Below are 23,090 nucleotides of genomic sequence, written 5' to 3' on the forward strand. Positions count from 1 at the left end.
TCACCAAAGGTCAACCCTGAGGTGGCTCCCTATCAAAAAAATAACTTTTATTATGCATACAAACTGCGGTACTGCTCAAACGCAACGTCGTCTCCCAAGAGTGTGACTGTGTGAGTGATTAAAAAGCTCAAGTAATTGGCATGGCCCCCGTTTTGCTTGCGAGTACTCATCCTGTTTTATTTTGGATGATAACTCACCAGTGAATTCGAAACAGGTGCCACTCCCTTTAATTACCAATTTTTTTAGCACTAAAATGAGCTGGTTGAGAAACTAATGAATTCAATTAATGGCCTGCCTCTTGTAATGTCATCTTTAACACTACAATAGATGGAGTTTTGTTCCCAGTCAACCCAGTGTGTTGTGTTGCATACTATAATCCCCATGACATGAAACCATTAGAGGATATAGAATGCATGCAGCAACATTTTCATGTAATTACGATGGAAGATAAGTCATTTTACAAAATTCCATTAGTCATTATGCTTATATGTCAGTGCTTTTTATGGTTTTCTGATTGTAGAGGCAAGAGATGCATGGAGCATTTAAACTGTGTTCTGTTGATGTCATGTTGTCTGCAGTAACATTACTAATGTAACAAGGTGTAGGAAACTAATTGTATTTGCATGTATCTGGTCCAGCACTGACTGTATATGGTGCTGAGATTTAAGAAGGGATACACTGCTAGTAATCCCATTCAAAACTCCAAGCGTGAGCTTCTAGCAATCTGGGGGGCAGAGATGTAAGATAATTAGGAGAACCTTTAAAACCAGACATTAAAATTAATAGCTCCAATGACTAACCTATGCATGTATAATATGTTAGAATAGCTGACTGCTGTATTAGAGTTATTCCATTGACTGCTGTACCAATCAACACTATCTTAAGTCAAATTTAATACTCGTATTTTATCATTCCTTCATGGGCGCCAGCACCTGCCTTCAGCATTTACAACAATTGATTTGTTGTGAAGCTACAAACAGAATATCACATTGACTGCTATCTCCGGGCAAAACTCAAGGTGCTAAAAGGTGGTCCATAACAGAATAATCATATTAAAAAGATGGTAATGAAAGTGTGACATGAAACTTGGAACTTGTATGGAATAGTGTGGGAATGTGGTATGGAATTTAGAAATAGCTTGGAAATGTGGCTTGCATTGTGTGGTAATAGTGTAAAAGCCAAAAAGTTTGCAGAAATAATACTATGGAAAGTTTATGGAATTTTATGGAAGTCACAGATAACATTGAAGCATGGAAGTGACACAGAAATATCATGGAACTTTTGTAGAACTAGCTATAGTAGGAGAGGTGATAAGGTTATACAGTATAATACGTATAGTAAGTTTAGTTATAATGCAGAGACAATTATAATTTTTTTCAAATCCCAGTGAAAATGTCAGGCAACCTAAAGCATTACCTGACATTGATATGCTACTATTTTACACAATTCGTTGGAAATCCTTATGATACATGGATAAAATAAAGTGACTCAACCTATAATAATACAATCTGTGTTGTCTAATTGATTGACAATGCTGAATCACTATAAAACTCTCTAACTTCCTTCTATTTTGATCTGACATTTTGTCAGGCAGATTCCACTATAGTCGGCCATGCATGATATTTGCCTGACAAATGGCCTATGTCAGGCAGTAATAATTGACTGTGTTATAATGTACTCTGGTGAAGGCTCTAGAACACATGTGAAAAGGGCTGTAGATTGATACTACCATCATGGGTAAAATTCACAATTGTTTCTTAGTTAGAGAAGCTATATATTATCACAAGATTTCAGTCAATATGCAAAAGGGTATTGTCCCTAATAAGCAAATCAAGTAAAGTGTATGCCTAACTATGGTACCATTATTTCTATCCTGGTACTGCCCACCCAACTTTGTAAGCAAACTAGCTTGAGAAGCACCAATAAGGTGTGCAAATCACTGCAGAAACAGCTTCACTACTGCTGATTGCACAAATCTTTAAAAATTGTGTGACGCATGCGTGTGTGCGCACACAAGATTTAAAAATATTTTGTTTCACGGAACAGGTTACTGATGTCAGTGACTAAGATTCCCAACGTAAGCAACTTGTTCCATGAAGCAAAGCATTTTAATTCTCATGTGCGCATACACGCATGCGTCACGCAATTTTTAAAGATTCGTGCAATCAGCAGTATTCTTTACCAGCAGAACCTCAAGCAGAACTCTTCAGTACTGAATGTTGGAATGCTACAATGTTGAAAAAAAAGAGCTTAGTATCACCACACACACTGTGCAGCTAAAGATTTTCATCTTTCCCATTGTAAAGTATGTAACAAGAGTATCTCCCATTCTTAGTGTTACTTCACAATGTGCTTGATCATACATACATCACAAGTAAATTTTGTGCCTTGATATTTCAGTACAGCAACATATTCAGAGTCAGAGAAGTGTTTTTGAAAATTGCATCATTATACAAACTACCTTATTCTATAGTATGGAAATCTATTCAGATTCAGAATCAGTTGAAATTTAAAAATATTTATCTACTCTAATAGAATGGCCACAAATAAGAAGAGTACCAATGACAAAAGGATTAGATGAGGGTATAAGCATAATGTAAAACCCTTGATTTAATTTAGATCTTCCATTATCCATCTTCAATTGGAGAGTTGGAAGAATTAGAATTTTTGTGTACTTAGTTTTGAATTAGAAATTGCAGACACAGATATCTACATCTTGTGCATGTCTTGAATGAGCATCCAGAAGCCAAAGTGTAAAGTGCGAACAGTACACTGAAAAAGCCAAACACTGAGTGTGCATGTTGTGGTCAGCTTCAGTCATTTTCACACATACCTAGAGATCAATTCTCTGTTGTCTCCAGTAACAAAGCAGTAGACTGCCAAAGGGTCAGCCTTTCGTGTTGAATTGTCTTGGAACTATGGTATTACATATTTGGAACACAATTTGCACAGCAACTATAATGCCAAAGAATACAAGGTACTTGATTATTCGATCATTATACTCATGAAGCTGTGAAGGAAGTACTTTGCTAAATTTCTTCACTACTGCCTAGTAAATCCATTAAGGTATACTGCTCTTCCTATATTCCTCTGTTATGCACAGAGAAGAAGGTAATTCCAATAAAGAAATGACTATACTAAACTTACCATAAATAACTCAGGTGCCCTTCACTGTACAAAAATAACATAAAGATTTCTAGCTTCCATGAATAAGCAAATCTGATGATGTATAAGTTTTATTACTTTGAGGTTAGTTTCACTGCATTCCGAAACAATTAAATTGTGCATAATTTTTTATGTTACATACATAGTTTTACTTGGTTTCAAAAAAAATTGTAAAAACAGGATGTTTTTGCTCAGCCAGTCACAGTAATTATTTTAAAATGCAGATCACTCATTTATACCATTTCAGTATAAAGTGATACACTGGTAAGATACCTACAATCTATTATTGATGTAAACCAGAAAGTACGTTTTCAATTAAGTAGCTTGCTACAGCTGTATATAGTCGTTTCCAGAATATTAATGTGTTATTTAGTACATTTACCATTTAGTGTATCCTGTATAGTTTAGTGAATAAAGTCTGTCAGTATACCCATATATCCATTAAGGCATCTTTTATCACCCTTTGAAATATCTCGGCTTTGTCTCTTAGCTGTATGCTTAATGGTTCAAATAAAGTGACCACAAGGTATTGATATTGTTCATCATTTTATGATGGTCGTTATGTTGTAGCTCTGTGATTGGATAACCTTGACAATTTTACCAAACTATGATAACTCACACTGTGCAAAAAGTGGGATATAATATGGTATTTCCAGTGGCTTATTGAATACAAATAAGCCTTAATATAAATCTTGTATTATACTCATTTTATACTTTAGCATAATCCATACTATACTATTACATATATGGTTTCAATTTATTTACCACATTACCTCAAATAGCTTATATCTAATATAATGCCCACACTATACCATTGCATGTAGGGAAGCAGTAAAACCCGGAATACGGAATAACGGAACAGCGGAATAACGGAATAAGCGAAAACTACATTCTTAATATTTTACTACTATATATACAGTCTATAGCATTTATACAATACTCACCTCGTAGCAATTCCACAGAGAATCACTAAGGCGATCCTCAGGGCGATCTTTAAATAGAACTAGCACAAAACTAACCACTCTAGAATAATCTAACTAAGCTAAAATACTTTCTAATACACTTTACTACAAAATCGCTACAACACTATAAGTTCTTTCTGCTACAGCTACTTATACCAGCCATCACACACGAGTAACTGCCCGAATTTATTAGAATCAAGCTGCACAAAGTGATGTCAGCTAAATACAGCACTTAACCTTTTGAATTTACATTAAGCTTGTTTGGCGATGGATAACTAGCAGGTTAGCCAAAGTAGATTATTTCAGAGAAGATTTCTTAGGATGGAATGTTGTCACTAATAAATTCGGGCAGTTACTCTTGTGTGATGGCTGGTATAAGTAGCTGTAGCAGAAAGAACTTATAGTGTTGTAGCGATTTTGTAGTAAAGTGTATTAGAAAGTATTTTAGCTTAGTTAGATTATTCTAGAGTGGTTAGTTTTGTGCTAGTTCTATTTAAAGATCGCCCTGAGGATCGCCTTAGTGATTCTCTGTGGAATTGCTACGAGGTGAGTATTGTATAAATGCTATAGACTGTATATATAGTAGTAAAATATTAAGAATGTAATTTTCGCTTATTCCGCTGTTCCGTTTTTCCGTATTCCGGGTTTTACTGCTTCCCATTGCATATATGGTTTCAGTATATTTAACACATTAACTGAAGTCTTACATGAGATTGTTAGTATAATACAGGTTATACCAAGCTTTTTTGTATTCAATAAGCCACTGGAAATACCATCTTATATCCCTCTTTTTTCACAGTGTCATATTTTTACTTCCACCTTCTCATTTAACCTACTAGCAATGTTTACTTGCTATCCCTTAATTCATAACACATTACCTGCTACCTGCATATAACCTAATCATAATTATAGTATGGAAACACTAAAGTGTAGGAATCATGAATATTTCTGTTTACTAGCTCAGAAATTATAATATAGCTTCAATGCATCTTGGCAGTGCAGTATATGTAGTTAAAGTTGCTCTGATCATATTTTCAATGAAATTTTCTGCTGACTAACCAACTAACTGTTGCCTTCAGACAAGAGTTACACTATGGATTGGACGTTAAATATATTAAGTATCCAAAAGATGCATTGTTGTTGCCATTAAATAGTGTTTTTGCAAGGGAACAGTCACTACAAGTGATACCATAAACAAGCATGATAACTAGTCAGCCTCAACTCTATACTTGTGCCTTTGTTCACAATTTTATAATTTTCTGTGATTTGAAGTATCTGATTAACTAATAAGTTATAATTACATTTGCTGAGGACAAGTGTTTAGGCCTGTGTCAGATATGCCAGCAGGGACGAATTCAGACTTTAAAAAAGGGGGATTTCACTTTGGAATTGCAACTTCAGCCTAGCTGTAAGTTGAAGACTAAAAAAAAAGATACATAGCTTGCTATATACACTGCTCCTCAAAAGACTACTGTGACTGTTCTATTACAGTATCTCAATTTGACCGCTCTATTAGAGTATCTCGATTTGACTGCTCTATTAGAGTATCTCGAGTAAGAGAGGAACTTTCAAAAGGGGGGTTCCATGGAACCCTTTGAACCCCCTGGATCTGCTCTTGGCCAGCATAATAAAAAGCATAATAGACTGGGGAGCTATGCCAGCATAATGCTAGATATGCTAGTATAATGCTAGCATGTGCCGTACTAGGTAGATATTTCAAACTGTGGAGCTAAATTCCATGAAAATAGATTGATTCTCCCTAAAGGAGCAAGCAGTCAGTGAAAACTGCAAACTGCAATGGAGCACTCAAATACATTGTACATAGATCCTTAGATCAATACTCTCTAATAGAACAGTCACTTTGTAGTGAAATACTCTAATAAGAGCATTCACTGATTAAAATGTTCCAATATGATTGTATTAACCTAGGAGCATAATGCAAGCATAATGGGAACACTGAAGAACATAATATAATTATTATGTAAAAATCTTGGGAAATTCCTGAAATTATTTTGGGCAGCATATTTGACTTGGCCCACAAGTGTTAACAACTACACTATGACTTCTGTAATATATCTGGCTTATATCAAGAAAAAGACTGTCAGTGCTTTGATGCATATATATATGGCTTCACACACAGCCAAGGGCAACTGTTAATATCTACAACTGCTGTGATATAACTGGCTTATACTCAAGTGAAAGACTGTGGGCACTTTAATGGGTATGACTTCATATTCGCTTGCATGAACACATTTTACTGACACTGCATTCTGATTGCCAACATTTTAACACCTTACTGGACAATATGGTAGTTATTGCACAGGCTTTACAGTTTCAGTATAGTGTGGCTTCAAATAGGTCTATATAAAAGGGTAACATGTTATTTGAATGTATATCTGTTTTGTATAATTGTGTGTTTGAAGTGACAAATTTAACTGATTTTTTTTTACTCTAATTGGTAGAATCTAAATTCAGCATGTACTTGATTGTAAAGTAACAGTTAAATGGTTAATTTTATAACTGCATGCATGCCTGAGTGAGTAGCAAGCATCTTAAAGCTAATTCTTATGGAATATGCAGTGTAGAAAAACATTAACAAATAAATAACATTTAATTAACAACTTGTAATATTTTATCTTAGTCAAACATAGTGATAATATTCTCCATCACATGTTGTATAGAGGTATACTGGACTACACTATTCAGTGCAGCAGAACAAGATAGACTGTGTCAGGCTATATTTACAACTAGGAGCTGATATTGCCATAAAGGATGGGGTAAGTAATTGTTGCAAAATTTAATGTTTATGTATACACTAAACTATTACTTAGTCATGAGCCTTATGTACCAATTTGGTATTGGCTAATATAAACGTTACTATAGTGTGTTTTACTGGTTATAGTAGTAGTAGTAGTCTTTCCTACACACATTAAATAATTGACTAAAGTATTATAAAGTAAGGAGGTGTTCAGTAACATAATGTACATATTTGGAATACTCAAAGGCATATTGTTTTAAATTTTTTATAACCCAACTGGTACTATACATTCATCTCCATTGTCTGTTATGTATTTTTAACTCAAAGCATGTTTTAAAGACTGTATCATTTTGTGGTATAGTAAATTGCACTTGTATATAAGTAGTAGAGAACTGCTGATCTTGCTAATCATATTAAATATTCAATTTATGTACAAGTAATAAACATGTACATTGTAGTACTGCACAGATGTAATACATTAGGCCTTTGTCAGTAGTACATTAGGCATGTGGCTACATATTATGCTTTTAAAATTGAGCATTATACATTTGGGAAGTGCTCAAAATGTGCTTTAGTAAAATTAAATTATGCCCATTTTTGGCCTGTTAAATGGTGTATATTAGACCATTTACTTTGATTTTCATTCTTAAATATTGCTCTATTCTTATAGCCGGTTAATATATTAGAGAATTTCATTATTCCAAGTGATTGCTTTAATAGAGTAGTGGAATTGTGTGACTGCTCTATTGCAATTGTTGACTGTTCTATTATAGTATATAATGTAGTTGTATAATTTGCAGATTTCTCATTGTTAAAGCTTTACAATTGCTTTAAAATGCTGGTATAATTGTCTGGTTCCCAAACATACCTATTCCCAAAATTATTCCTGCAACCCTTGCGATATTCCCAGTCACAAGGGTACTACTCTGTCTTCAACTGTGAGTGATTTTTGACCTAAACCCTCGATGCATTAAGACAACAGCTGAATGATTTCCACATGTAAATTATGCCAGAACTGTGGATAAGGAAGCCTGAGGTGAGGCCAAAACTGTAGCACAACATCAACTTGTTTGAATTATGTTTAAGAGTCCAGTACAGCAGGTGGAGGCAGAGAAACACAAGGAGAAATGATTGTGATGGCACTACTGGCAAGATATGCATAAGATAATTGTTTTCCCTGCCAGGTTGATAAGTGACTCAGGAAAAGTCTAACAGTGATGCTATTGTTTGTTTCCTGGTACTGCTAACCAAGCTTTGTAAAAATGCTAAACCAATCTTGCTTCAGAGGAGCATAATGAAGTGTGGGTTTCGATAGCATGAAGCACTACAGCCAACAACTCCATGCTTTTTTGAGTAGAAAGTTTTAGTATTCTTGGAATGCTACAAAGTTGATAAGGAGAGTTTGGTATTACCACCTGCACAATAGACTTTCACTTTTTTTTGTCTACCTTTAAAGTAACATTTCTTGCGATTCTTTGTTTTATGTCACAGTGTGACATATGCAACTAAAGATTGTGGCTTAATATATGCATGTCACTATATAACAATGTATTTGATTTATTTAAGGTGTTTTTGAACATTGAATGATGCAAGCCACCTATATATTCAGGAAAGTGAACTTACCAACCTATTATATACTGGTATAATTTTTAGCATAATACAGTAGGTGACTGATACATAAGCACTGTAGTATAGTGGACACAATAATTATTCCTTACTTTAAGTCATAGGCGGTGGAGACGGGGGGGGCAGGGGGGCCATGGCCCCACCACTTATATGGGACACTGTTTGCAAGAAAAGATCGAGATACTCTAATAGAACAGTCAGGATCTGGATACTCTAATAAAGCAGTCACAGTATTCAGAGAAGCAGTGTAGCAAGCTACTTAGCTACGTATGTGTAGTTATAAATAAGGAGATATAATTGGTGGAGAGCAGCTATTGTCAGCAGGCTGTGACCTTTTTTTTTCTTTGGTCTTCAACTTACAGCTGGCCTGGCCCCCTCACTCTTTGGCCTGCTCCACTGCCCCTGCTTTAAGTTATAGTCCATTGTCAAGAAAATACTTACATGCTGTAATAGAACAGTCAGTAACTACTTTGTAAAGCTACCAAATGTCAAATTGATGTCATGGACAACAATTCTTTTCTTCTAATCATGAGTTAAAGTTAATAATGGCTAAGGCGTATTTACTGTGAACATAACAAGTTTATTCTTTGAACAGCAAATATTTGAAAGCATAATAGGTTGGTACCTAGTTAAATACATTAGTACAGTCACTCTCACTGTATCCCAGGGGCAGATCCAGCAGCTGGCAAGGGGAGGGACACAAACAGGCTAAGTTGTAAGTGGTTGGAGAGACCCAGATGATCTTGTTAGTTGCTGTATTTTTGAATTTTGAAGCAGCAAAAAAATCATCTGTTAATAGTATCTCAGTGTTGATTTAGCCATTTTTACCTTTGCAGATGGTTGTGAAATCTTAAAAGCTGTTAAAAAGCTAATAATGTCTTTAAAAGCATCGCAACACCATAATTATTTTAGAGATGCTTAGTATGCACGAAGGTGTTGAGTGACAATTTTACAGCTAGTTTGACTGGTTTGCTTTGATTACTGGTGAATTTGTAACAATAAATTCTAGTAAAAATGTGCATATTTTCATGCGTTATAAATTGATCTTGGCCTGACATAAAGTTCAGTATTTTAATCAAAAATATATCTAACTATAATATTATGGCTACTCCACAAGGTAAGGGGCGAGATTAGGGATGGAGGGAGGCGGGGGGTAATTTGCCCCGAATGTCCTATCGTGGATCTGCCATTGTATCCTGTTTCATACAACTTGGCAGATGCATCTCTAGCAACACAAATATACATACGGATAATGCAGCAACGAAAAAATTGAAATATAGGTTCAACATACAGTTATTGCACTACTGAATCTAGCCTGATGGTGTAGATTTGGTGATGAAGTTACTGTATATACCTGAAGGCTGCTATAGTTTATGCATGTATGAATATTAGTTATAGTAGTCACATTATTCTTAATATGTAAGCTATGTAGATGCTGTAGAAGAAAATTCATTCACAATTCCTAAATAAACAAATACTCAACTACACTAGACTCTTATTGGAGACTCATAGAATATGCCATTATAATTTTGGGCAAAAATAAGTAGTAATAGGCCTCCGTCATTTGCCAGGATAATTAAGAGCATAATAGGGTGCTATTCCAGCATAATTCTAGCATATTAGGTGGATATTTCAAATTCTGGAGGTTAACTTCTGGAAATTGATTGATACTACCTAATAGAGCAGTCAGTGAAATTGCAATAGAGCACTTAAATGCATGATACATAGCTCTTTAGATAGATAATCTCTAATAGAACAGTCACTTTGTAATACTGTAGAATACTCTAATTGGAGCATTTACTGATTATAATATTCCAAGATGGTTGTAAGCAATATTGTTAACCCACAGTAGAAGTATAATGCAAGTATAATGGAAACATTGAAGAGCATAATTAAGGCCTGAGTCATATATACATTTACCTAAGCTGCTTTCTGGGATTTTCCAAAATTTTCACCTATTATAGGGTGCTCCCTAAGGAGTGGTAGAGTAGTGCTGCTCCACTATGCCTTGTAAAATACCTTTGATGTGGTTAAAGGAATGTATATAATAAACAAAATCTAATGGCTTTGATGTTGTTAGCAAATTGACACTTTCTGGGGAAGGCTCTGTAGGTAGTATAGGAGAGTGGCTAAGCAAAACAAGTTGGTGTTGTGCTGCTTCTAAAAATCAGGTGCCATGCATCTAGTTAACTCATCTGGAAATAACCAACTAACCAAGAAGTTAAGAATGCATAAATATTTAGCAACATTGGATTAAGAACAAGTTGATGTAATGCTACTTCTAAAAACCAGGTGCTGATGCAGTTAATATTATCCCATTCTAACCATATAGTAATCAACCATGTATATATTTGTACTATATATTCATGCTATTGTTATTATTAATTCAGCTAGATAATTAGATTTGTAATTACTGTCACAGTAATTTAGCATATTTCATAATTCATGAATTATTTTGTAATGCGGTAATTATGTTGCTCTACACTGCTAAGGAAGCGTAACTATAACAAACCACTTTAAACAGCAAATTACGTACAAAAGTATCTTCTCAACTGTTTTATAGTGTGTCTATCATGTTTTCTCACACGAATTGTTTAGAGAAAGCCTCGAGGATTCCTATCATTTATGTTCTCGTAAGTATATGGGTGACGCCTCCATTTCTACCCAAAGGATACACTATCTCTGGTATCCTAAGAGGCCTTTAATGTTGTTTTAAAGATGTTAAACGTCTATAAAACTGAAAGGGAAGACCGTTCATGAAGTATATGAATAGTCGCCATACTTATTTTTCAGACCACCGAGAAGAAACCAACTCAGAGCAAAGCTTACCTGTGCGGAAATTTAAACAGACTTCATTTCGCCTTTACTTCTTATGTGCAAGCTGCTATTACCATTTATGATTTTGCTCACGTTGGTGCATACGGACAAACATAGGTAGATAGGTACACACAAGTGGCGTTACAGACAGGATGTTATCCGTAACAGTAGCAGGATGTTATCCGTAACACGGATAATGAGATTTTACTAGTATACTAATAATTCTAACCACCTCGTCCTGTCAATATACCGTATAGCTGGTAATTTTCGCCGGAAAGGTTTTTATTTTCGGATATTTCGAAGAGGCCCTTCTCTTCGAAAATAAATTCCCACGTCTGGTTGTTTTTCGAAAATAAATTCCCACAAGTGAAAGCAACCGTCCAACTTTCGGAGATTCGTTCGTGGATTCCTCGAGTTTTAGCTCAGTATTGCTGATGATAATAGGTAAACTGTATCATTACTGTACCAATAACCAGAAAACAGGTGATCCAGAATGGGAATTGATGCCATCTGCTCTAGATTCTATGGTGATTAGGATACTATAAGCTAGCTATGATCGAGCGTGATCGTGCCAGTGAGTTCACTCCACCCGAGAATCCCTCAGTCTTCTCTCCAGTGCACAGGAATGGGGATTATTTCATCAATAAATCAGTTTTTGGCAAACATTCACGCATCTTCATAATTTGTGACATGAATTTCTGTTTATTTGTAATCCATCCGGACTTCGAAATAGCTATGCACTCTTCGAAATTAAAATCTTTCGAAATTCAGATTTTGCTTTTTATACGAAAATTTCTGTTTCGAAAAGAACCCGCTATACGGTAGTCTATAGTGACTAACCTGTCTATATAGTCTATAGTGTCTAACCTGTGTATATATATAGTCTATAGTGACTAACCTGTCTATATAGTCTACAGTGTCTAACCTGTGTATATATATAGTCTAGAGTGACTAACCTGTCTATATAGTCTATAGTGTCTAACCTGTCTATATAGTCTATATTGACTAACCTGTCTATATAGTCTATAGTGTCTAACCTGTCTATATATATAGTCTAGAGTGACTAACCTGTCTATATAGTCTATAGTGTCTAACCTGTCTATATAGTCTATAGTGTCTAACCTGTCTATATATATAGTCTAGAGTGACTAACCTGTCTATATAGTCTATAGTGTCTAACCTGTCTATATAGTCTATAGTGTCTAACCTGTCTATATAGTCTATAGTGCCTAACCAGTCTATATAGTCTATAGTGGCTAACCTGTCTATATAGCCTATAGTGGCTAACCTGTCTATATAGTCTATAGTGACTAACCTGTCTATATAGTCTAAAGTGCCTAACCTGTAAATATAGTCTATAGCGACTAACTTGTCTATATAGCCTATAGTGTCTAACCTGTCTATATATATAGTCTAGAGTGACTAACCTGTCTATATAGTCTATAGTGTCTAACCTGTCTATATAGTCTATAGTGTCTAACCTGTCTATGTAGTCTATAGTGCCTAACCAGTCTATATAGTCTATAGTGGCTAACCTGTCTATATAGCCTATAGTGGCTAACCTGTCTATATAGTCTATAGTGACTAACCTGTCTATATAGTCTAAAGTGCCTAACCTGTAAATATAGTCTATAGCGACTAACTTGTCTATATAGCCTATAGTGGCTAACCTGTCTATATAGTCTATAGTGACCAACCTGTCTACCCTGTCTATATAGTCTATAGTGTCTAACCTGTCTATATAGTCTATAGTGACCAACCTGTCTACCCTGTCTATACAGTCTATAGTGTCTAACCTGTCTATATAGTCTATAGTGTCTAACCTGTCTATATAGTCTATAGTGTCTAACCTGTCTATATAGTCTATAGTGGCTAACCTGTCAATATAGTCTATAGTGACTAACCTGTCTATATAGTCTATAGTGTCTAACCTGTCTATATAGTCTATAGTGCCTAACATGTCTATATGGTCTAACCTGTCTATATAGTCTATAGTGACTAACCTGTCTATATAGTCTATAGTGTCTAACCTGTCTATATAGTCTATAGTGACTAACCTGTCTATACAGTCTATAGTGTCTAACCTGTCTATATAGTCTATAGGGACTAACCTGTCTATATAGTCTATAGTGGCTAACCTGTCAATATAGTCTATAGTGACTAACCTGTCTATATAGTCTATAGTGTCTAACCTGTCTATATAGTCTATAGTGCCTAACATGTCTATATGGTCTAACCTGTCTATATAGTCTATAGTGACTAACCTGTCTATATAGTCTATAGTGTCTAACCTGTCTATATAGTCTATAGTGACTAACCTGTCTATACAGTCTATAGTGTCTAACCTGTCTATATAGTCTATAGTGACTAACCTGTCTATATAGTCTATAGTGGCTAACCTGTCAATATAGTCTATAGTGTCTAACCTGTCTATATAGTCTATAGTGTCTAACCTGTCTATATAGTCTATAGTGTCTAACCTGTCTATATAGTCTATAGTGAATAACCTGTCTATATAGTCTATAGTGGCTAACCTGTCAATATAGTCTATAGTCAACTAACTTGTCTATATAGCCTATAGTGGCTAACCTGTCTATATGTGACTGGATTTTGGAAAAACGATCCAAATCGCACATTAGAAGTTTCGAGATAAACGGTTTTAAAGAATTGAAGCCAGCATAACTCTCCAAGGATAGCAAGCACGCGTATGAAATTTATACAAAAGATGCATCAATCTGTTACCTTTCAAGCCACTTCCAGTACTTGTAGCTGCTTGTACAGTTTCCCGCCAAATAAGATAGAAAATCTGAGCAGTTGGACGAGCGAAGTAGTATCACGAGTGCTCACAAAGGGGTGGAGGCTGGGGGGTGGCGGGGAGGGCAAAAGATAGACCTCAAAATGGAGGCAGACCACGATTGGAGTCCAAACACGAGATTACAGGGTTGTGCTGGCTCCTTAGTGGCTGATATGTAGCAAAATCTACAGAGAACACGTCTGGCCAACATTATAAGGTTGTCCACCAGTAAACCACTGATTCTTGCCAAGCCAGGTCCTTCACAAGGCCTGAAACCGCCATTTGGGCACTCCACACCACCCAGAAAAGACGTCTATTAAAACCAGCCTCGTGTAGTTTGAGTAGTGCTGAGGGTCAAAACTTGTAGTAAGATAGTGTAGCTATCCACTGGTGGTGTTAGTTTGATTTTGCCTGATGTGCGATTTGGTTCGGTTCTGTAAAATCTGGTCACATATAGTCTATAGTGACTAATCTGTCTATATAGTCTATAATGACTAACCTGTCTGTATATTCTATAGTGTCTAACCTGTCTATATAGTCTATAGTGACTAACCTGTCTATAGTGACTAACTTGTCTACATAGTCTATAGTGTGTAACCTGTCTATGTAGACTGTGTAGACAGGTTAGCCACTATAGACTATATAGACAGGTTAGTCACTATAGACTATACAGACAGGTAAGTCACTATAGACTATATAGACAGGTTAGCCACTATAGACTATATAGTCAGGTTAGTCAATATAGACTATATAGACAGGTTAGTCACTATAGACTATATAGTCAGGTTAGTCAATATAGACTATATAGACAGGTTAGTCACTATAGACTATATAGACAGGTTAGTCAATATAGACTATATAGACAGGTTAGTCACTATAGACTATATAGACAGGTTAGACACTATAGACTATATAGACAGGTTAGACACTATAGACTATATAGACAGGTTAGCCACTATAGACTATATAGACAGGTTAGACACTATAGACTATATAGACAGGGTAGACAGGTTAGACACTATAGACTATATAGACAGGTTACTCACTATAGACTATATAGACAGGTTAGACACTATAGACTATATAGACAGGTTAGACACTATAGACTATATAGACAGGTTAGACACTATAGGCTATATAGACAGGCTATAGTCACTATAGACTGTATAAACAGGTTAGCCACTATAGGCTATTTAGACAGGTTAGTCACTGTAGACTATATTGACAGGTTAGCCACTATAGACTATATAGACAGGTTAGGCACTATAGACTATATAGACAGGTTAGACACTATAGGCTATATAGACAGGCTATAGTCACTATAGACTATATAGACAGGTTAGCCACTATAGGCTATATAGACAGGTCAGTCACTATAGAGTATATAGACAGGTTAGTCACTATAGACTATATTGACAGGTTAGGCACTATAGACTATATAGACAGGTTAGGCAGTATAGACTATATAGACAGGTTAGACACTATAGACTATATAGACAGGTTAGCCACTATAGACTATATAGTCAGGTTAGTCAATATAGACTATATAGACAGGTTAGCCACTATTGGCTATATAGACAGGTTAGTCACTGTAGACTATATTGACAGGTTAGCCACTATAGACTATATAGACAGGTTAGTCACTATAGACTATATAGACAGGTTAGACACTATAGACTATATAGACAGGTTAGTCACTATAGACTATATATACAGGTTAGACACTATAGACTATATAGACAGGTTAGACACTATCTATATATATAAAGCTGAAAATGTCTGTCTGTCTGTCTGTCTGTCTGACGGTCACGCTGCTTACTCACCAGACTTGGCGCGAATCGACATAGTCTGTGCTGATAATGAAGCGCTCATCATCCGCCTACTCTAAGATTGTTATCACGAGTTCACGCATGCTTCCGTTCGGTCTCTACAGCGCGTAGAAGGCCAAGGTGTAGAGAAAACTTGAGCAACATTCCTTTGAAAACCACAGCACATACTGTTCAAGTGGTAGAACGCCTGACTAGCGTGTAAGAGGTCGTGGGTTCAAATCCACGTGTTGACAGATTTTTTTCTTTCTACTCAGTACCTTTTTGTGAACACCTTTTTTTTAAAACACGACTTTTAGCTCATCATATCTTGGCATGCAAAGCATGTATCGAGGCGGGACTTTAGCGAAATTAAACGCCCATCATCTGGCAACTCGAGTGTTGTTGTAGCAAATCAATACGTCCTTTTGTTCGCTCTTTATAGGGCGATGAAGGCACTGGTGTAGGGAAGGATCACTGAAAAGTTGAGCTACATTCCTGTCAAAACCACTGATAAACAACTGTGGCGATTTGTGCACCTCCCTTAACCCCAAGTTATTATAACCAGCCAGGGTTCAATCCCCGCCTAGGTCTTAACTTTTTTTTCACTTTTTGGGACCTTTTTGATGCACCTTTGTGCTCTATCTGTTCCATGCAAGTCTTCATCTACAAACTCTTATGATCAGTTTTTCAGCACTGGCACTGAATTACCTCACATAATAGGGACTCTTATAGCACTTTTGGGACAGGGCAGACAAATTGCCAACATATTTGTCCATCTGTGTGTTGGTCCAGTGTGTTGTATTAGAGTAGGTAAAAGCTTCTTTCACCAGTATCCAGAATATCTACATCTTTGTTTTAAGCACATAGGTGTGTACTGACATGAAAAACTGTTTGTTCAGACTTACCTCAATACTGCTGTAGTAATAGGCAGCTTGCATGATTGAACAAATACTACTGTGCATCTGAAAATGATAATACTGGAACCATGCAGATCCATAGTTTACACCGAGGAACTGCATCTGACCTGGCACAACTGTTTCACTATCCTGCTTACATGCTTTCACTCTAAAGATTCATACATTACCTTATTGGTCAATTACACTGCAGGTGTTTCAAAACTGGGTTTTTGTATGGCAAGAGGTATATGTGTCACTGCAACATCAGAACTGAAAGTGCATAGGACAAGTTCTGAACTTTTGCTTGCCATGCAGTAACTATAACTGCAAATTGTGTTGACTTTAAATTATGCTCAAGTTCATTTCTCTTTGTGACAGTCGGTAAGGTAAACATCAAAATGTAGAAACTGAAACTGTACCGTGTGTACACAACCTGTATGTAATGTAGGGTATACTGTATACAATTGCCTTAGCTCGCATGCAGTTTAACTAATTAGCTAGCCTTGCATGCATGCTTCACTATAAATTATTATGTACTGCATAAGGATCATGTACTTTAAAGCACTATCGACATACATGCTACGCAGCAAATATAGGACACTAATATTTATGCTTGGTTCCCAATATATTAATTATTGTTGCATTAGTTCTCATGTAAAGCAGCAAAGGTTTCGTTTGTTCTATACAGCACGTTGAAGTCACTGGTAGGGAAGATGCACTGAATAATTAAACTACATTCCTGTCAAAACCACAAACAATAAACTTTAGTGTTTTGCATCATTAATGACATAAGAAAACCTCATGCTCTTTAAAAAATGTGACATCACCATGTACCCTACATAGCTACATTAGCAGTGCTGGTGTTAAATGCTTAGTCCCTCTTCGTGGCATTAAAATGTTTAATGTGGAGATGGTCCTGCACATAGGGCAGGTACCAATGCTAGTAGACTATATAGACAGGTTAGTCAGTATAGACTATATAGACAGGTTAGTCAGTATAGACTATATAGACAGGTTAGACACTATAGACTATATAGACAGGTTAGTCACTATAGACTATATAGACAGGTTAGTCACTATAGACTTTATTGACAGTTTAGCCACTATAGACTATATAGACAGGGTAGACAGGTTAGTCACTATAGACTATATAGACAGGTTAGCCACTATAGACTATATAGACAGGTTAGTCACTATAGACTATATAGACAGGTTAGCCACTATAGACTATATAGACAGGTTAGTCACTATAGACTAAATAGACAGGTTAGCCACTATAGGCTATATAGACAGGTTAGCCGCTATAGACTATATAGACAGGTTAGACACTATAGACTATATTGACTGGTTTGGCACTATAGACTATATAGACAGGTTAGGCACTATATACTATATAGACAGGTTAGACACTATAGACTATATAGACAGGGTAGATAGGTTAATCACTATAGACTATATAGATGGGTTAGCCACTATAGGTTATATAGACAGGTTAGATACTATAGACTATATAGACAGGTTAGTCACTATAGACTATATTGACAGGACGAGGTGGTTAGAATTATTAGTATACTAGTAAAATCCCATTATCCGTGTTACGGATAACATCCTGTCTCTAATGGCTACTGGTACACACACACACACACGCACGCACGCCCACACACATGCACTTTTCTGAAAACAATTTCAGTAAACCAGGTGTACGCCAACCTGGTTTAAAAAATCAAAACCCCAAATCATGAAAAAATGATATATAGTGTACACATGGGTTTACGGTATCTTGTGAACTTAAACAATAGGTTTTTGGTTGTGCAATAATACATAATTAATTTATTGTAATTCTTGGATTTAGTAATTCATGAAATTTTCATAATTTTTTGATTGTGCCTTGTTAAACAAACCACTCATTATGCACACAAGTATCTTCTATAGTTTAACTATGTCGTTTTTTTCTCACAAATTCTCTAGACAAAGCCCCAAAGCTGTTCTTAATTTTTTTTGTGCACATAGACATATGCCCCCTTTTAGCCACTGGAAGGGATAGGGTAGTTTACAACCTGCACCATTGTTTTTCAGTTGATAAATGCCTGTAAAACCTGAAGGGGAAGTAATTCACAAAGTCTGAGGAGAGTCGCCACGCCTGTATTTCAGACTGCCAAAAAAAGTCACCTCAGAACAAAGATTACCTGTGCGGAAGTTTAATACAGACTTCATTTTGCTTTTACCTCTTATGTATAATCTGTTTTATCATTTAATGATTTTGCTCACGCTGGTGCGTACGTACAAACATCTGTAGATAGATACATAGATAGATAGGTACACATGCACACTTTTTAGAAAACAATTTTACTAAACCAGGCATGCAGCCACAGCCAGAATTCAGCTGGCTGTGGATGTGTTCCTGGTTTAATAAATCATTAACTTTGATAAAAGCACCAAATATGGTACTGTAACAGTGTTTGTGATTCATACCAACAGTTAAAATTACCACATCACACACAAACAACTCAACAGATAAAACCAATAGAGAATATGGAAGACATAAAGTGCTCAAATATGCACATATAAAATATTACATCTTTATTGCCAAGCAACACATAATCAGCTCTAAAAGCTGATCAAGGAAGGTGTCCATCCATGCAGGTCAGTAGGTCATATTCTTATGAGGCACTTTTGCAAAGCCATGGTTATGCAGCATGTTATTTCAATTGGATTGTGTTTGTACTTTTACAATGAAATATTGGCACCTTCAGAAGAGCAACTAAAACAGTTTGCTTTATCATAATTCAGTGGCAGATCTAGGATTTTTTAAAGGGGGTTTCTGAAAGTTTGTATAGCTGAATAAGGCACTTGACATTTCTCCAGAAAATTTTGCTATTTAGAAGCTTTAAGATCAGATTTTAGGCTACTTTTAGTTAGCAATTACAATAAATCCAATGCTTTAAACTGTAAGTACTATAGCTAACTATAGGCAATTGGTGACTATATGCTAAATTAGCTTGGATTACTCTATTAGAGTTGTTACTTGACTGCTCCATTAGAGTATCTCGATCATTTTTAATGCAGTGGGAAATGAAAAGTGAAGTGTTACTAAGGGTTTAATAGCTATAAATGGTGTCAGTTAAGTGCAGCTGCATGCATGCTACTGAAATACAGTGGTATATAGCTGTTTGATATGACAAATTGTCAGTACAGCAATGTGTATGTATTTAGACTGCCACTGAGCTAAATTTAAAAGGGGGTTTCTGTTTAAACCCCAGAAACCCATCTAGATTTGAAAGATATTCTGACTGCACCTGTAACATTGAAATAAATTCATGTTATGTAAGACCAAAAGACCAAGTTTGTGATTATTATCATGGCTTCTAGATCAGCTAGAAATGGTTTAGTGGTTTTAAAAGATTTCAAATATTGCCTTCCTTTATATAGGCTGTTTTCACTTTAAATTTTTCTCAATCATTATTGGTTCATAGTGTGTGTGTTTGCTACTGTTTGGTTGCAAGACCACAGAATTAACCTTTCTAGAGTTAATATAAATCAATAATTTGTGATAGGCAGTGGAATTTGTGGTCTGTTACTGTTGTATGTGGAGTAAACCTCCAGCCCATGCAAAGGATTGTGCAATTAAAAGTATCCTAGTACAATGCAATGTAACCACCTGTACAAAAAACTACTGCAGTTATTGTTTATTGGATTCATGGGTAATAGTCTGATAAACCAATAGGTGGCATGGCTACTATACAAAGTACAGTAGAACCTTAATTATCCAAATCTGGATCATCTGAACAGTGTAAGTCATTTACACCACCCATGTAGTGCTATGCCGTACAATTTTGCAGGGTGGTGTACTGGAGACATCCACATTAATGTTAAAGTGGTCTCAATACAGGTAGTTGTTAAGACACATTTCACTGCACTTGCATACCTTAATTGTGTGACATGAATTTGGCACCAGCTTGTTAGGGGTGATTATTGCACGAGTACACCCACTGCAGTACAACAGTAACATCATAAATTCCACTGCATACCATTTTTCATTTAGATGTCTTGAACATATTACAATCCTGCAATCAAAATTTCAGCAAACACTGACCATGACTTAGCCATTAGTGCGAAAATATTGAAGATACACCTTTTGAATCACCTTACGGTTTAAGATTACACCAAAGGGAGTTTGAAACTAAAGTAGTTACATAGTTATTAATCACTTTAAGGTGTTAATCTACAGTCGTCAATTTGTGAAAGTTTTATTGAAATATTATAGCACATTATAAAGTTACAGTAGAATCAGTAAGTATAAACATACCAATATTATAATTATTTGTTGAGAGGCTATGTAGTGCAGTACAATAATGTTGGGTTGTTGTACATACACTCCTTATATGGATAATACTAAAAATACATCAGTGTTTGCTGAAATCTAAATGAATGCCCTAAATCCTTGTTGATTTGACATGTAGTATTAAGATAATTGCAAATAAGTGTTTTCCTGGCAGCTGGTTTTAATACATGTCTGTAAAATGTAGAATAACTACCCTGTAACAATAATTTCTTAGCATAACCAGAAGAAAAGCAATACAGGAGGCACATCTAAAGTATAGTGGTGTACGATGGCTGCCCATGCAATTAATTACCTAATAAATGAGTTCAATAACTTTCATATTCACTGTATAAACAAATATGCTAAACTTGATGGAAACCATTGTGGATTACTAATTGCTTAATTTGATGAACATCACTTCTCAATCAAAGTTCACAATTACTGTGATATTTTAACAGCTATGGCTAGCTATGTATCATAACAGTGAAATTTCTATATCACTCAGTATTATTAAACTTGTGTAGGCTTCAATGCTTAGTATCGGTATCAGTATCAGCAGATGATTTCAGTACAATAATTCTACAATGTTTGTTACAGCCTTGCAACCAAACCTTTACACAAAAAAGCAAGCCAACTAGTTATAAACTTACTTCTTTTTGAGGAACAGCTGCACTGTCATTTAATCACAAAGGATTCACATGCTTTAATATAATAGAACACACAGAGCAAGTGTAGCAATAATTAGAATAGAGTAACAAAGGCTTTGTATTCACTACTTTGTTATCTCTACTAACTTATTTGCTCTGGAAACTTAAGTAGAGATCGTTGAAGATTAATAAACATGGTAAGTGTCTACTGGTGGTACATGCAGCTTTGTACTACCGATACCAATCCAATACCGATACTACTAGTATCGGCATCAATACCGATATTGGTAAACCTCTACTAAAGTGTGGTTCATCTATTAGCATATTATAATGTTTGTAGTAATGCTACAAAGGATCTTTATGACACCTTCTTATATACTTGTTGTTGCATAACTAAGAGGTAACACTGTAGCCACAGTATTAAAGGCCATTAGCTACATGGTTTATTCTTGGAAGTTATGAACTTCAAATTAGTCAATAGCTATATACTGTAGTTGGTCTGTATGAAAAGTTTTATACGATTTTATATGCAAAATTAATATATTTTACAAGCAGATAGATCCCATCAGATACAACTCACCACTGGGCTTCAACAAGCAGCTAGCAAAAGTAAAAACTTAACATGGTGACAGTGAAATTTGATCTTGCATAATATATTTATGTGCAGTAGTTTTGTAAATGTCAAAGCTGTAGTCAGTGAAAACTTCAAACTGCGATAGAACACTCAAATGCATTGTACAGAGCACCTTAGATTGATACTCTCTAATAGAACAGTCACTTTATAGTAAATACTCTAATAGATCATTCAAATGTATATATACATATAAATATGAATATTAATATGTATGGCAAAATGATCAGGAAAATCAAATATGAGTCTATTTAGCTTTTTTTTCACCTATTTTTCTTTCCAGCAATTCTTTTATTTTGCACCCATATTTTGCTAAAGAATTTTGCTCAGCACTAATCCTTGTTAATTTACCATTTTCAAGTGCAATTTTACCTTAAAGTGACTGTTCTATTACAGTATCTCAATCTGCACTTGCTCTTAACATATAATGGCAAGATGCTAGCTAATATCACGTAGTGCGTGTGACTGTTCTATTAGGGTATCTCTTGTTCTTCCCATAACAATTAGCAATGTGTTGATAATCATGTTATTGTGTCTGACTGTTTTATTAGAGTATCTCGATCTTTGTACAATTTTACGTCCACTTCACAAGAATTGCACCTAATATGCCAGCATTTTGCTCATTGCTTTTACCCACCCATTATGCCAAACCATTTTCTGGCTAA

General features: G+C 35.5%; 1 protein-coding gene across 1 annotated transcript in view; it reads left to right on the top strand.

Moving 5' to 3' along the window:
* Nucleotides 1–6,805: 6,805 nt before the first annotated feature.
* LOC136246410 (TNF receptor-associated factor 5-like) overlaps nucleotides 6,806–23,090 on the top strand; it is a 46,419-nt gene continuing 30,134 nt past the window's right edge. Inside the window, exon 1 of the mRNA XM_066037798.1 lies at nucleotides 6,806–6,904. The gene's annotated coding sequence lies outside the window, so the exon portion shown is untranslated. The remainder of the gene's footprint in view (nucleotides 6,905–23,090) is intronic.

Source organism: Dysidea avara, chromosome 2 (genome assembly GCF_963678975.1).
Source record: "Dysidea avara chromosome 2, odDysAvar1.4, whole genome shotgun sequence".
Lineage (NCBI taxonomy): Eukaryota > Metazoa > Porifera > Demospongiae > Dictyoceratida > Dysideidae > Dysidea > Dysidea avara.